This window comes from Cervus elaphus, chromosome 19 (genome assembly GCF_910594005.1).
Source record: "Cervus elaphus chromosome 19, mCerEla1.1, whole genome shotgun sequence".
NCBI classification, from domain to species: Eukaryota; Metazoa; Chordata; class Mammalia; order Artiodactyla; family Cervidae; genus Cervus; species Cervus elaphus.
Window position 1 is genome coordinate 103,048,390 of NC_057833.1, and position 14,781 is coordinate 103,063,170.

Here is a 14,781-nt window from a genome sequence, read left to right on the forward strand (position 1 = left end):
CAATTGCCCTGCCAAGCCTCGAGGAGATTCCCGAGTTGTCCCTCGCAACTAGGCAGGAGTCCTGACGTCGCTGAACAAACACGTGGGTGGAAGGGCCATCCCCGTCGTAACTCGTGAATATACCCCAGGTTCCCGCCGCAACTCGAGAAAAACCATGAGACTTCCACCTCGCCGCGAGATGAGGCCCGATTCCCCTGCACTGCGTGCAGAGCAATTCCGTGTTGCACATCACACATGAAAGGAGCCTTGATTTCCTGGATGGCACTCCAGAGAAACCCCAAGAACACTGTTTCAAGGCTGGAGGGATCCTGAGGTCCCTATAGCAGCACGAAAGAGCTCCGTGGACCATGAATCAGCTCGAGATGAGAGGTTAGTCCCTGGCTTCGACTCCAGAGGAATACCACCTTAACACAAGCACCTCAAGAGGAGGCTTCTCTCAGCTCTATGTATGTGAGAGGGACCCTGAGTTTGCGGCCTCAAGTGGAATGGACACCGCGATGCCCTGACTCGAAATAAGGCCGGATATCCCTGCAGTGACTTGAATGCAGGCTCGTCTTGCATCTGCCAAGACGAAAGGATGTCTGAATCCCCTGTGGAGACCACAGAGAAAGACCTAGTTCCCAACCTCATCGCGACCGGAGGCCTCACATCCTTTGAAAACTCCAGAGGTACGCGGAGATCAGTGCCTCCAAAAGGGACGATGCCTGACTCCTCGTGAAACTTGATAGGAGTACCAGGATTGCTCTGGCACGTGGAAAGGGACCCTTGGTCTCCCACCTCAGCTGGAGAGGCGTCCCAATTGCCCTGCCAAGCCTCGAGGCTAATCCCGAGTTGTCCCTCGCAACTAGGCAGGAGTCCTGACGTCGCTGAACAAACACGTGGGTGGAAGGGCCATCCCCGTCGTAACTCGAGAATATACCCCAGGTTCCCGCCGCAACTCGAGAAAAACCATGAGACTTCCCCCTCGCCGCGAGATGAGGCCCGATTTCCCTGCACTGCGTGCAGAGCAATTCCGTGTTGCACATCACACATGAAAGGAGCCTTGATTTCCTTGATGGCACTCCAGAGAAACCCCAAGAACACTGTTTCAAGGTTGAGGGATCCTGAGGTCACTGTAGCAACACGAAAGAGCTCCTTGGACCAAAAATCAACTCGAGATGAGAGGTTAGTCCCTGGCTTCGACTCCAGAGGAATACCACCTTACCACAAGCACCTCAAGAGGAGGCTTCTCTCAGCTCTAGCTGTGTGAGAGGGACCCTGAGTTTGCGGTCTCAAGTCGAATGGACACGGCGATTCCCTGACTCGAAATAAGGCCGGATATCCCTGCAGTGACTTGAATGCAGGCTCGTCTTGCATCTCCCAAGACGAAAGGATGTCTGAATCCCCTGGGGAGACCACAGAGAATGACCTAGTTCCCCACCTCATCGCGACCGGAGGCCTCACATCCTTTGAAAACTCCAGAGGTACGCGGAGATCAGTGCCTCCAAAGGAGACGATGCCTGACTCCTCGTGAAACTTGATAGGAGTCCCAGGATTCCTGTGGCACGTGGAAAGGGACCCTTGGTCTCCCGCCTCAGCTGGAGAGGCGTCACAATTGCCCTGCCAAGCCTCGAGGAGATTCCCGAGTGGTCCCTCGCAACTAGGCAGGAGTCCTGACGTCGCTGAACAAACACGTGGGTGGAAGGGCCATCCCCGTCGTAACTCGTGAATATACCCCAGGTTCCCGCCGCAACTCGAGAAAAACCATGAGACTTCCACCTCGCCGCGAGATGAGGCCCGATTCCCCTGCACTGCGTGCAGAGCAATTCCGTGTTGCACATCACACATGAAAGGAGCCTTGATTTCCTGGATGGCACTCCAGAGAAACCCCAAGAACACTGTTTCAAGGCTGGAGGGATCCTGAGGTCCCTGTAGCAGCACGAAAGAGCTCCGTGGACCATGAATCAACTCGAGATGAGAGGTTAGTCCCTGGCTTCGACTCCAGAGGAATACCACCTTACCACAAGCACCTCAAGAGGAGGCTTCTCTCAGCTCTAGCTATGTGAGAGGGACCCTGAGTTTGCGGCCTCAAGTGGAATGGACACCGCGATGCCCTGAGTCGAAATAGGGCGAGATATCTCTGCAGTGACTTGAATGCAGGCTCGTCTTGCATCTCCCAAGACGAAAGGATGTCTGAATCCCCTGTGGAGACCACAGAGAATGACCTAGTTCCCCACCTCATCGCGACCGGAGGCCTCACATCCTTTGAAAACTCCAGAGGTACGCGGAGATCAGTGCCTCCAAAGGAGACGATGCCTGACTCCTCGTGAAACTTGATAGGAGTCCCAGGATTCCTGTGGCACGTGGAAAGGGACCCTTGGTCTCCCGCCTCAGCTGGAGAGGCGTCCCAATTGCCCTGCCAAGCCTCGAGGAGAATCCCGAGTTGTCCCTCGCAACTAGGCAGGAGTCCCTGCCGTCGCTGAACAAACACGTGGTTGGAAGGGCCATCCCTGTCGTAACTCGAGAATATACCCCAGGTTCCCGCCGCAACTCGAGAAAAACCATGAGACTTCCCCCTCGCCGCGAGATGAGGCCCGATTCCCTTGCACTGCGTGCAGAGCACTTCCGTGTTTCACATCACACATGAAAGGAGCCTTGATTTCCTTGATGGCACTCCAGAGAAACCCCAAGAACACTGTTTCAAGGTTGAGGGATCCTGAGGTCACTGTAGCAACACGAAAGAGCTCCATGGACCAAAAATCAACTCGAGATGAGAGGTTAGTCCCTGGCTTCGACTCCAGAGGAATACCACCTTACCACAAGCACCTCAAGAGGAGGCTTCTCTCAGCTCTAGCTATGTGAGAGGGACCCTGAGTTTGCGGCCAAAAGTGGAATGGAGACCGCGATGCCCTGACTCGAAATAAGGCCGGATATCCCTGCAGTGACTTGAATGCAGGCTCGTCTTGCATCTCCCAAGACGAAAGGATGTCTGAATCCCATGTGGAGACCACAGAGAAAGACCTAGTTCCCCACCTCATCGCGACCGGAGGCCTCACATCCTTTGAAAACTCCAGAGGTACGCGGAGATCAGTGCCTCCAAAAGGGACGATGCCTGACTCCTCGTGAAACTTGATAGGAGTACCAGGATTGCTCTGGCACGTGGAAAGGGACCCTTGGTCTCCCACCTCAGCTGGAGAGGCGTCCCAATTGCCCTGCCAAGCCTCGAGGCTAATCCCGAGTTGTCCCTCGCAACTAGGCAGGAGTCCTGACGTCGCTGAACAAACACGTGGGTGGAAGGGCCATCCCCGTCGTAACTCGAGAATATACCCCAGGTTCCCGCCGCAACTCGAGAAAAACCATGAGACTTCCCCCTCGCCGCGAGATGAGGCCCGATTTCCCTGCACTGCGTGCAGAGCAATTCCGTGTTGCACATCACACATGAAAGGAGCCTTGATTTCCTTGATGGCACTCCAGAGAAACCCCAAGAACACTGTTTCAAGGTTGAGGGATCCTGAGGTCACTGTAGCAACACAAAAGAGCTCCTTGGACCAAAAATCAACTCGAGATGAGAGGTTAGTCCCTGGCTTCGACTCCAGAGGAATACCACCTTACCACAAGCACCTCAAGAGGAGGCTTCTCTCAGCTCTAGCTGTGTGAGAGGGACCCTGAGTTTGCGGTCTCAAGTCGAATGGACACGGCGATTCCCTGACTCGAAATAAGGCCGGATATCCCTGCAGTGACTTGAATGCAGGCTCGTCTTGCATCTCCCAAGACGAAAGGATGTCTGAATCCCCTGGGGAGACCACAGAGAATGACCTAGTTCCCCACCTCATCGCGACCGGAGGCCTCACATCCTTTGAAAACTCCAGAGGTACGCGGAGATCAGTGCCTCCAAAGGAGACGATGCCTGACTCCTCGTGAAACTTGATAGGAGTCCCAGGATTCCTGTGGCACGTGGAAAGGGACCCTTGGTCTCCCGCCTCAGCTGGAGAGGCGTCACAATTGCCCTGCCAAGCCTCGAGGAGATTCCCGAGTGGTCCCTCGCAACTAGGCAGGAGTCCTGACGTCGCTGAACAAACACGTGGGTGGAAGGGCCATCCCCGTCGTAACTCGTGAATATACCCCAGGTTCCCGCCGCAACTCGAGAAAAACCATGAGACTTCCACCTCGCCGCGAGATGAGGCCCGATTCCCCTGCACTGCGTGCAGAGCAATTCCGTGTTGCACATCACACATGAAAGGAGCCTTGATTTCCTGGATGGCACTCCAGAGAAACCCCAAGAACACTGTTTCAAGGCTGGAGGGATCCTGAGGTCCCTGTAGCAGCACGAAAGAGCTCCGTGGACCATGAATCAACTCGAGATGAGAGGTTAGTCCCTGGCTTCGACTCCAGAGGAATACCACCTTACCACAAGCACCTCAAGAGGAGGCTTCTCTCAGCTCTAGCTATGTGAGAGGGACCCTGAGTTTGCGGCCTCAAGTGGAATGGACACCGCGATGCCCTGAGTCGAAATAGGGCGAGATATCTCTGCAGTGACTTGAATGCAGGCTCGTCTTGCATCTCCCAAGACGAAAGGATGTCTGAATCCCCTGTGGAGACCACAGAGAATGACCTAGTTCCCCACCTCATCGCGACCGGAGGCCTCACATCCTTTGAAAACTCCAGAGGTACGCGGAGATCAGTGCCTCCAAAGGAGACGATGCCTGACTCCTCGTGAAACTTGATAGGAGTCCCAGGATTCCTGTGGCACGTGGAAAGGGACCCTTGGTCTCCCGCCTCAGCTGGAGAGGCGTCCCAATTGCCCTGCCAAGCCTCGAGGAGAATCCCGAGTTGTCCCTCGCAACTAGGCAGGAGTCCTGCCGTCGCTGAACAAACACGTGGTTGGAAGGGCCATCCCTGTCGTAACTCGAGAATATACCCCAGGTTCCCGCCGCAACTCGAGAAAAACCATGAGACTTCCCCCTCGCCGCGAGATGAGGCCCGATTCCCTTGCACTGCGTGCAGAGCACTTCCGTGTTTCACATCACACATGAAAGGAGCCTTGATTTCCTTGATGGCACTCCAGAGAAACCCCAAGAACACTGTTTCAAGGTTGAGGGATCCTGAGGTCACTGTAGCAACACGAAAGAGCTCCATGGACCAAAAATCAACTCGAGATGAGAGGTTAGTCCCTGGCTTCGACTCCAGAGGAATACCACCTTACCACAAGCACCTCAAGAGGAGGCTTCTCTCAGCTCTAGCTATGTGAGAGGGACCCTGAGTTTGCGGCCACAAGTGGAATGGAGACCGCGATGCCCTGACTCGAAATAAGGCCGGATATCCCTGCAGTGACTTGAATGCAGGCTCGTCTTGCATCTCCCAAGACGAAAGGATGTCTGAATGCCCTGTGGAGACCACAGAGAAAGACCTAGTTCACCACCTCATCGCGACCGGAGGCCTCACATCCTTTGAAAACTCCAGAGGTACGCGGAGATCAGTGCCTCCAAAGGAGACGATGCCTGACTCCTCGTGAAAATTGATAGGAGTCCCAGGATTCCTGTGGCACGTGGAAAGGGACCCTTGGTCTCCCGCCTCAGCTGGAGAAGCGTCCCAATTGCACTGCAAAGCCTCGAGGAGATTCCCGAGTTGTCCCTCGCAACTAGGCAGGAGTCCTGACGTCGCTGAACAAACACGTGGGTGGAAGGGCCATCCCCGTCGTAACTCGAGAATATACCCCAGGTTCCCGCCGCAACTCGAGAAAAACCATGAGACTTCCCCCTCGCCGCGAGATGAGGCCCGATTCCCCTGCACTGCGTGCAGAGCACTTCCGTGTTTCACATCACACATGAAAGGAGCCTTGATTTCCTTGATGGCACTCCAGAGAAACCCCAAGAACACTGTTTCAAGGTTGAGGGATCCTGAGGTCACTGTAGCAACACGAAAGAGCTCCGTGGACCAAAAATCAACTCGAGATGAGAGGTTAGTCCCTGGCTTCGACTCCAGAGGATTACCACCTTACCACAAGCACCTCAAGAGGAGGCTTCTCTCAGCTCTATGTATGTGAGAGGGACCCTGAGTTTGCGGCCTCAAGTGGAATGGAGACCGTGATGCCCTGACTCGAAATAAGGCCGGATATCCCTGCAGTGACTTGAATGCAGGCTCGTCTTGCATCTCCCAAGACGAAAGGATGTCTGAATCCCCTGTGGAGACCTCAGAGAAAGACCTAGTTCCCCACCTCATCACGACCGGAGGCCTCACATCCTTTGAAAACTCCAGAGGTACGCGGAGATCAGTGCCTCCAAAGGAGACGATGCCTGACTCCTCGTGAAACTTGATAGGAGTCCCAGGATTCCTGTGGCACGTGGAAAGGGACCCTTGGTCTCCCACCTCAGCTGGAGAGGCGTCCCAATTGCCCTGCCAAGCCTCGAGGAGAATCCCGAGTTGTCCCTCGCAACTAGGCAGAAGTCCTGACGTCCCTGAACAAACACGTGGGTGGAAGGGCCATCCCCGTCGTAACGCGAGAATATACCCCAGGTTGCCGCCGCAACTCGAGAAAAACCATGAGACTTCCCCCTCGCCGCGAGATGAGGCCCGATTCCCCTGCACTGCGTGCAGAGCAATTCCGTGTTGCACATCACACATGAAAGGAGCCTTGATTTCCTTGATGGCACTCCAGAGAAACCCCAAGAACACTGTTGCAAGGTTGAGGGATCCTGAGGTCACTGTAGCAACACGAAAGAGCTCCGTGGACCAAAAATCAACTCGAGATGAGAGGTTAATCCCTGGCTTCGACTCCAGAGGAATACCACCTTACCACAAGCACCTCAAGAGGAGGCTTCTCTCAGCTCTAGCTATGTGAGAGGGACCCTGAGTTTGCGGCCTCAAGTGGAATGGACACCGCGATTCCCTGACGCGAAATAAGGCCGGATATCAATGCAGTGACTTGAATGCAGGCTCGTCAGGCATCTCCCAAGACGAAAGGATGTCTGAATCCCCTGTGGAGACCACAGAGAATGACCTAGTTCCCCACCTCATGGCGACCGGAGGCCTCACATCCTTTGAAAACTCCAGAGGTACGCAGAGATCAGTGCCTCCAAAGGAGACGATGCCTGACTCCTCGTGAAACTTGATAGGAGTCCCAGGATTCCTGTGCACGTGGAAAGGGACCCTTGGTCTCCCGCCTCAGCAGGAGAGGCGTCCCAATTGCCCTGCCAAGCCTCGAGGAGAATCCCGAGTTGTCCGTCGCAACTAGGCAGGAGTCCTGCCGACGCTGAACAAACACGTGGTTGGAAGGGCCACCCCGTCGTAACTCGAGAATATACCCCAGGTTCCCGCCGCAACTTGAGAAAAACCATGAGACTTCCCCCTCACCGCGATATGAGGCCCGATTCCCCTGCACTGCGTACAGAGCAATTCGGTGCTGCACATCACACATGAAAGGAGCCTTGATTTCCTTGATGGCACTCCAGAGAAACCCCAAGAACACTGTTTCAAGGCTAGCGGGATCCTGAGGTCACTGCAGCAACAGGAATGAGCTCCGTGGACCAACGATCAACTCGAGATCAGAGGTTATTCCCTGGATTCGACTCCAGAGGAAACCACCTTACCACAAGCACCTCAAGAGGAGGCTTCTCTCAGCTCTAACTATGTGCTGAGTTTGCGGCCTCAAGTGGAATGGACACCGCGATGCCCTGACTCGAAATAGGGTGAGATATCTCTGCAGTGACTTGAATGCAGGCTCGTCTTGCATCTCCCAAGACGAAAGGATGTCTGAATCCCCTGTGGAGACCACAGAGAATGACCTAGTTCCCCACCTCATCGCGACCGGAGGCCTCACATCCTTTGAAAACTCCAGAGGTACGCGGAGATCAGTGCCTCCAAAGGAGACGATGCCTGACTCCTCGTGAAACTTGATAGGAGTCCCAGGATTCCTGTGGCACGTGGAAAGGGACCCTTGGTCTCCCGCCTCAGCTGGAGAGGCGTCCCAATTGCCCTGCCAAGCCTCGAGGAGAATCCCGAGTTGTCCCTCGCAACTAGGCAGGAGTCCTGACGTCGCTGAACAAACACGTGGGTGGAAGGGCCATCCCCGTCGTAACTCGAGAATATACCCCAGGTTCCCGCCGCAACTCGAGAAAAACCATGAGACTTCCCCCTCGCCGCGAGATGAGGCCCGATTCCCCTGCACTGCGTGCAGAGCAATTCCGTGTTGCACATCACACATGAAAGGAGCCTTGATTTCCTTGATGGCACTCCAGAGAAACCCCAAGAACACTGTTTCAAGGTTGAGGGATCCTGAGGTCACTGTAGCAACACGAAAGAGCTCCGTGGACCAAAAATCAACTCGAGATGAGAGGTTAGTCCCTGGCTTCGACTCCAGAGGAATACCACCTTACCACAAGCACCTCAAGAGGAGGCTTCTCTCAGCTCTAGCTATGTGAGAGGGACCCTGAGTTTGCGGCCACAAGTGGAATGGAGACCGCGATGCCCTGACTCGAAATAAGGCCGGATATCCCTGCAGTGACTTGAATGCAGGCTCGTCTTGCATCTCCCAAGACGAAAGGATGTCTGAATCCCCTGTGGAGACCACAGAGAATGACCTAGTTCCCCACCTCATGGCGACCGGAGGCCTCACATCCTTTGAAAACTCCAGAGGTACGCGGAGATCAGTGCCTCCAAAGGAGACGATGCCTGACTCCTCGTGAAACTTGATAGGAGTCCCAGGATTCCTGTGGCACGTGGAAAGGGACCCTTGGTCTCCCACCTCAGCTGGAGAGGCGTCCCAATTGCCCTGCAAAGCCTCGAGGAGATTCCCGAGTTGTCCCTCGCAACTAGGCAGGAGTCCTGACGTCGCTGAACAAACACGTGGGTGGAAGGGCCATCCCCATCGTAACTCGAGAATATACCCCAGGTTCCCGCCGCAACTCGAGAAAAACCATGAGACTTCCCCCTCGCCGCGAGATGAGGCCCGATTCCCCTGCACTGCGTGCAGAGCAATTCCGTGTTGCACATCACACATGAAAGGAGCCTTGATTTCCTTGATGGCACTCCAGAGAAATCCCAAGAACACTGTTTCAAGGTTGAGGGATCCTGAGGTCACTGTAGCAACACGAAAGAGCTCCGTGGACCAAAAATCAACTCGAGATGAGAGGTTAGTCCCTGGCTTCGACTCCAGAGGAATACCACCTTACCACAAGCACCTCAAAAGGAGGCTTCTCTCAGCTCTAGGTATGTGAGAGGGACCCTGAATTTGCGGCCTCAAGTGGAATGGACACCGCGATTCCCTGACGCGAAATAAGGCCGGATATGCCTGCAGTGACTTGAATGCAGGCTCGTCTTGCATCTCCCAAGACGAAAGGTTGTCTGAATCCCCTGTGGAGACCACAGAGAATGACCTAGTTCCCCACCTCATCGCGACCGGAAGCTTCATATCCTTTGAAAACTCCAGAGGTACGCGGAGATCAGTGCCTCGAAAGGAGACGATGCCTGACTCCTCGTGAAACTTGATAGGAGTCCCAGGATTCCTGTGGCACGTGGCAAGGGACACTTGGTCTCCCGCCTCAGCTGGAGAGGCGTCCCAATTGCCCTGCCAAGCCTCGAGGAGAATCCCGAGTTGTCCCTCGCAACTAGGCAGGAGTCCTGACGTCGCTGAACAAACACGTGGGTGGAAGGGCCATCCCCGTCGTAACTCGATAATATACCCCAGGTTCCCGCCACAAATCGAGGAAAACCATGAGACTTCCCCCTCGCCGCGAGATGAGGCCCGATTCCCCTGCACTGTATGCAGAGCAATTCCGTGTTGCACATCACACATGAAAGCAGCCTTGATTTCCTTGATGGCACTCCAGAGAAACCCCAAGAACACTGTTTCAAGGCTGGAGGGATCCTGAGGTGCCTGTAGCAGCACGAAAGAGCTCCGTGGACCTTGAATCAACTCGAGATGAGAGGTTAGTCCCTGGCTTCGACTCCAGAGGAATACCACCTTACCACAAGCACCTCAAGAGGAGGCTTTTCTCAGCTCTATGTATGTGAGAGGGACCCTGAGTTTGCGGCCTCAAGTGGAATGGAGACCGTGATGCCCTGACTCGAAATAAGGCCGGATATCCCTGCAGTGACTTGAATGCAGGCTCGTCTTGCATCTCCCAAGACGAAAGGATGTCTGAATCCCCTGTGGAGACCACAGAGAAAGACCTAGTTCCCCACCTCATCGCGACCAGAGGCCTCACATCCTTTGAAAACTCCAGAGGTACGCGGAGATCAGTGCCTCCAAAGGAGACGATGCCTGACTCCTCGTGAAACTTGATAGGAGTCCCAGGATTCCTGTGGCACGTGGAAAGGGACCCTTGGTCTCCCACCTCAGCTGGAGAGGCGTCCCAATTGCCCTGCCAAGCCTCGAGGAGAATCCCGAGTTGTCCCTCGCAACTAGGCAGAAGTCCTGACGTCGCTGAACAAACACGTGGGTGGAAGGGCCATCCCCGTCGTAACTCGTGAATATACCCCAGGTTCCCGCCGCAACTCGAGAAAAACCATGAGACTTCCCCCTCGCCGCGAGATGAGCCCCGATTCCCCTGCACTGCATGCAGAGCAATTCCGTGTTGCACATCACACATGAAAGGAGCCGTGATTTCCTTGATGGCACCCCAGAGAAACCCCAAGAACACTGTTTCAAGGCTGGAGGGATCCTGAGGTCCCTGTAGCAGCACGAAAGAGCTCCGTGGACCATTAATCAACTCGAGATGAGAGGTTAGTCCCTTGTTTCGACTCCAGAGGAATACCACCTTACCACAAGCACCTCAAGAGGAGGCTTCTCTCAGATCTAGCTATGTGAGAGGGACCCTGAGTTTGCGGCCTCAAGTGGAATGGACACCGCGATGCCCTGACGCGAAATAAGGCCGGATATCCCTGCATTGACTTGAATGCAGGCTCGTCTTGCATCTCCCAAGACGAAAGGATGTCTGAATCCCCTGTGGAGACCACAGAGAAAGACCTAGTTCCCCACCTCATCGCGACCGGAGGCCTCACATCCTTTGAAAACTCCAGAGGTACGCGGAGATCAGGGCCTTCAAAGGAGACGATGCCTGACTCCTCGTGAAACTTGATAGGAGTCCCATGATTCATGTGGCACGTGGAAAGGGACCCTTGGTCTCCCACCTCAGCTGGAGAGGCGTCCCAATTGCCCTGCCAAGCCTCGAGGAAAATCCCGAGTTGTCCCTCGCAACTAGGCAGGAGTCCTGCCGTCTCTGAACTAACACGTGGGTGGAAGGGCCATCCCCGTCGTAACTCGAGAATATACCCCAGGTTCCCGTCGCAACTCGAGAAAAACCATGAGACTTCCCCCTCGCCACGAGATGAGGCCCGATTTCCCTGCACTGTGTGCAGAGCAATTCCGTGTTGCACATCACACATGAAAGGAGCCTTGATTTCCTTGATGGCACTCCAGAGAAACCCCAAGAACACTGTTTCAAGGCTAGCGGGATCCTGAGGTCACTGCAGCAACAGGAATGAGCTCCGTTGACCAACAATCAACTCGAGATGAGAGGTTAGTCCCTGGATTCGACTCCAGAGGAATACCACCTTACCACAAGCACCTCAAGAGGAGGCTTCTCTCAGCTCTAGCTATGTGCTGAGTTTGCGGCCTCAAGTGGAATGGACACTGCGATGCCCTGACTCGAAATAAGGCGAGATATCTCTGCAGTGACTTGAATGCCGGCTCGTCTTGCATCTCACAAGATGAAAGGAAGTTTGAATCCCCTCTGGAGACCACAGAGAAAGACCTAGGTCCCAACCTCATCGCGACCGGAGGCCTCACATCCTTTGAAAACTCCAGAGGTACGCGGAGATCAGTGCCTCCAAAGGAGACGATGCCTGACTCCTCGTGAAACTTGATAGGAGTACCAGGATTGCTCTGGCACGTGGAAAGGGACCCTTGGTCTCCCGCCTCAGCTGGAGAGGCGTCCCAATTGCCCTGCCAAGCCTCGAGGAGAATCCCGAGTTGTCCCTCGCAACTAGGCAGGAGTCCTGACGTCGCTGAACAAACACGTGGGTGGAAGGGCCATCCCCGTCGTAACTCGAGAATATACCCCAGGTTCCCGCCGCAACTCGAGAAAAACCATGAGACTTCCCCCTCACCGCGAGATGAGGCCCGATTCCCCTGCACTGCGTGCAAAGCAATTCCGTGTTGCACATCACACATGAAAGGAGCCTTGATTTCCTTGATGGCACTCCAGAGAAACCCCAAGAACTCTGTTTCAAGGCTAGAGGGATCCTCAGGTCACTATAGTAACACGAAAGAGCTCCCTGGACCAAAAATCAACTCGAGATGAGAGGTTAGTCCCTGGCTTCGACTCCAGAGGAATACCACCTTACCACAAGCACCTCAAGAGGAGGCTTTTCTCAGCTCTAGTTGTGTGAGAGGGACCCTGAGTTTGCGGCCTCAAGTGGAATGGACACCGCGATTCCCTGACGCGAAATAAGGCCGGATATCCCTGCAGTGACTTGAATGCAGGCTCGTCTTGCATCTCCCAAGACGAAAGGATGTCTGAATCCCCTGTGGAGACCACAGAGAATGACCTAGTTCCCCACCTCATCGCGACCGGAGGCCTCACATCCTTTGAAAACTCCAGAGGTACGCGGAGATCAGTGCCTCCAAAGGAGACGATGCCTGACTCCTCCTGAAACTTGATAGGAGTCCCAGGATTCCTGTGGCACGTGGAAAGGGACCCTTGGTCTCCCGCCTCAGCTAGAGAGGCGTCCCAATTGCCCTGCAAAGCCTCGAGGAGATTCCCGAGTTGTCCCTCGCAACTAGGCAGGAGTCCTGACGTCGCTGAACAAACACGTGGCTGGAAGGGCCATCCCCGTCATAACTCGAGAATATACCCCAGGTTCCCGCCGCAACTCGAGAAAAACCATGAGACTTCCCCCTCGCCGCGAGATGAGGCCCGATTCCCCTGCACTGCGTGCAGAGCAATTCCGTGTTGCACATCACACATGAAAGGAGCCTTGATTTCCTTGATGGCACTCCAGAGAAACCCCAAGAACAATGTTTCAAGGCTAGAGGGATCCTGAGGTCACTGTAACAACACGAAAGAGCTCCGTGGACCAACAATCAACTCGAGATGAGAGGTTAGTCCCTGGCTTCGACTCCAGAGGAATACCACCTTACCACAAGCACCTCAAGAGGAGGCTTTTCTCAGCTCTAACTATGTGCTGAGTTTGCGGCCTCAAGTGGAATGGACACCGCGATTACCTGACTCGAAATAAGGCGAGATATCTCTGCAGTGACTTGAATGCCGTCTCGTCTTGCATCTCACAAGATGAAAGGATGTTTGAATCCCCTGTGGAGACCACAGAGAAAGACCTAGTTCCCCACCTCATCGCGACCGGAGGCCTCACATCCTTTGAAAACTCCAGAGGTACGCGGAGATCAGTGCCTCCAAAAGGGACGATGCCTGACTCCTCGTGAAACTTGATAGGAGTACCAGGATTGCTCTGGCACGTGGAAAGGGACCCTTGGTCTCCCGCCTCAGCTGGAGAGGCGTCCCAATTGCCCTGCCAAGCCTCGAGGAGAATCCCGAGTTGTCCCTCGCAACTAGGCAGGAGTCCTGACGTCGCTGAACAAACACGTGGGTGGAAGGGCCATCCCCGTCGTAACTCGAGAATATACCCCAGGTTCCCGCCGCAACTCGAGAAAAACCATGAGACTTCCCCCTCGCCGCGAGATGAGGCCCGATTCCCCTGCACTGCGTGCAGAGCAATTCCGTGTTGCACATCACACATGAAAGGACCCTTGATTTCCTTGATGGCACTCCAGAGAAACCCCAAGAACACTGTTTCAAGGCTGGAGGGATCCTGAGGTCCCTTTAGCAGCACGAAAGAGCTCCGTGGACCATGAATCATCTCGAGATGAGAGGTTAGTCCCTGGCTTCGACTCCAGAGGAATACCACCTTACCACAAGCACCTCAAGAGGAGGCTTCTCTCAGCTCTAGGTATGTGAGAGGGACCCTGAGATTGCGGCCTCAAGTGGAATGGACACCGCGATGCCCTGACGCGAAATAAGGCCGGATATCCCTGCAGTGACTTGAATGCAGGCTCGTCTTGCATCTCCCAAGACGAAAGGATGTCTGAATCGCCAGTGGAGACCACAGAGAATGACCTAGTTCCCCACCTCATCGCGACCGGAGGCCTCACATCCTTTGAAAACTCCAGAGGTACGCGAAGATCAGTGCCTCCAAAGGAGACGATGCCTGACTCCTCGTGAAACTTGATAGGAGTCCCAGGATTCCTGTGGCTCGTGGAAAGGGACCCTTGGTTTCCCGCCTCAGCAGGAGAGGTGTCGCAATTGCCCTGCCAAGCCTCGAGGAGAATCCCGAGTTGTCCCTCGCAACTAGGCAGGAGTCCTGACGTCGCTGAACAAACACGTGGGTGGAAGGGCCATCCCCGTCGTAACTCGAGAATATACCCCAGGTTCCCGCCACAACTCGAGAAAAACCATGAGACTTCCCCCTCGCCGCGAGATGAGGCCCGATTCCCCTGCACTGCGTGCAGAGCAATTCCGTGTTGCACATCACACATGAAAGGAGCCTTGATTTCCTTGATGGCACTCCAGAGAAACCCCAAGAACACTGTTTCAAGGCTAGAGGGATCCTGAGGTCACTGTAGCAACACGAAAGAGCTCCGTGGACCAAAAATCAACTCGAGATGAGAGGTTAGTCCCTGGCTTCGACTCCAGAGGAATACCACCTTACCACAAGCACCTCAAGAGGAGGCTTCTCTCAGCTCTAGGTATGTGAGAGTGACCCTGAGTGTGCGGCCTCAAGTGGAATGGA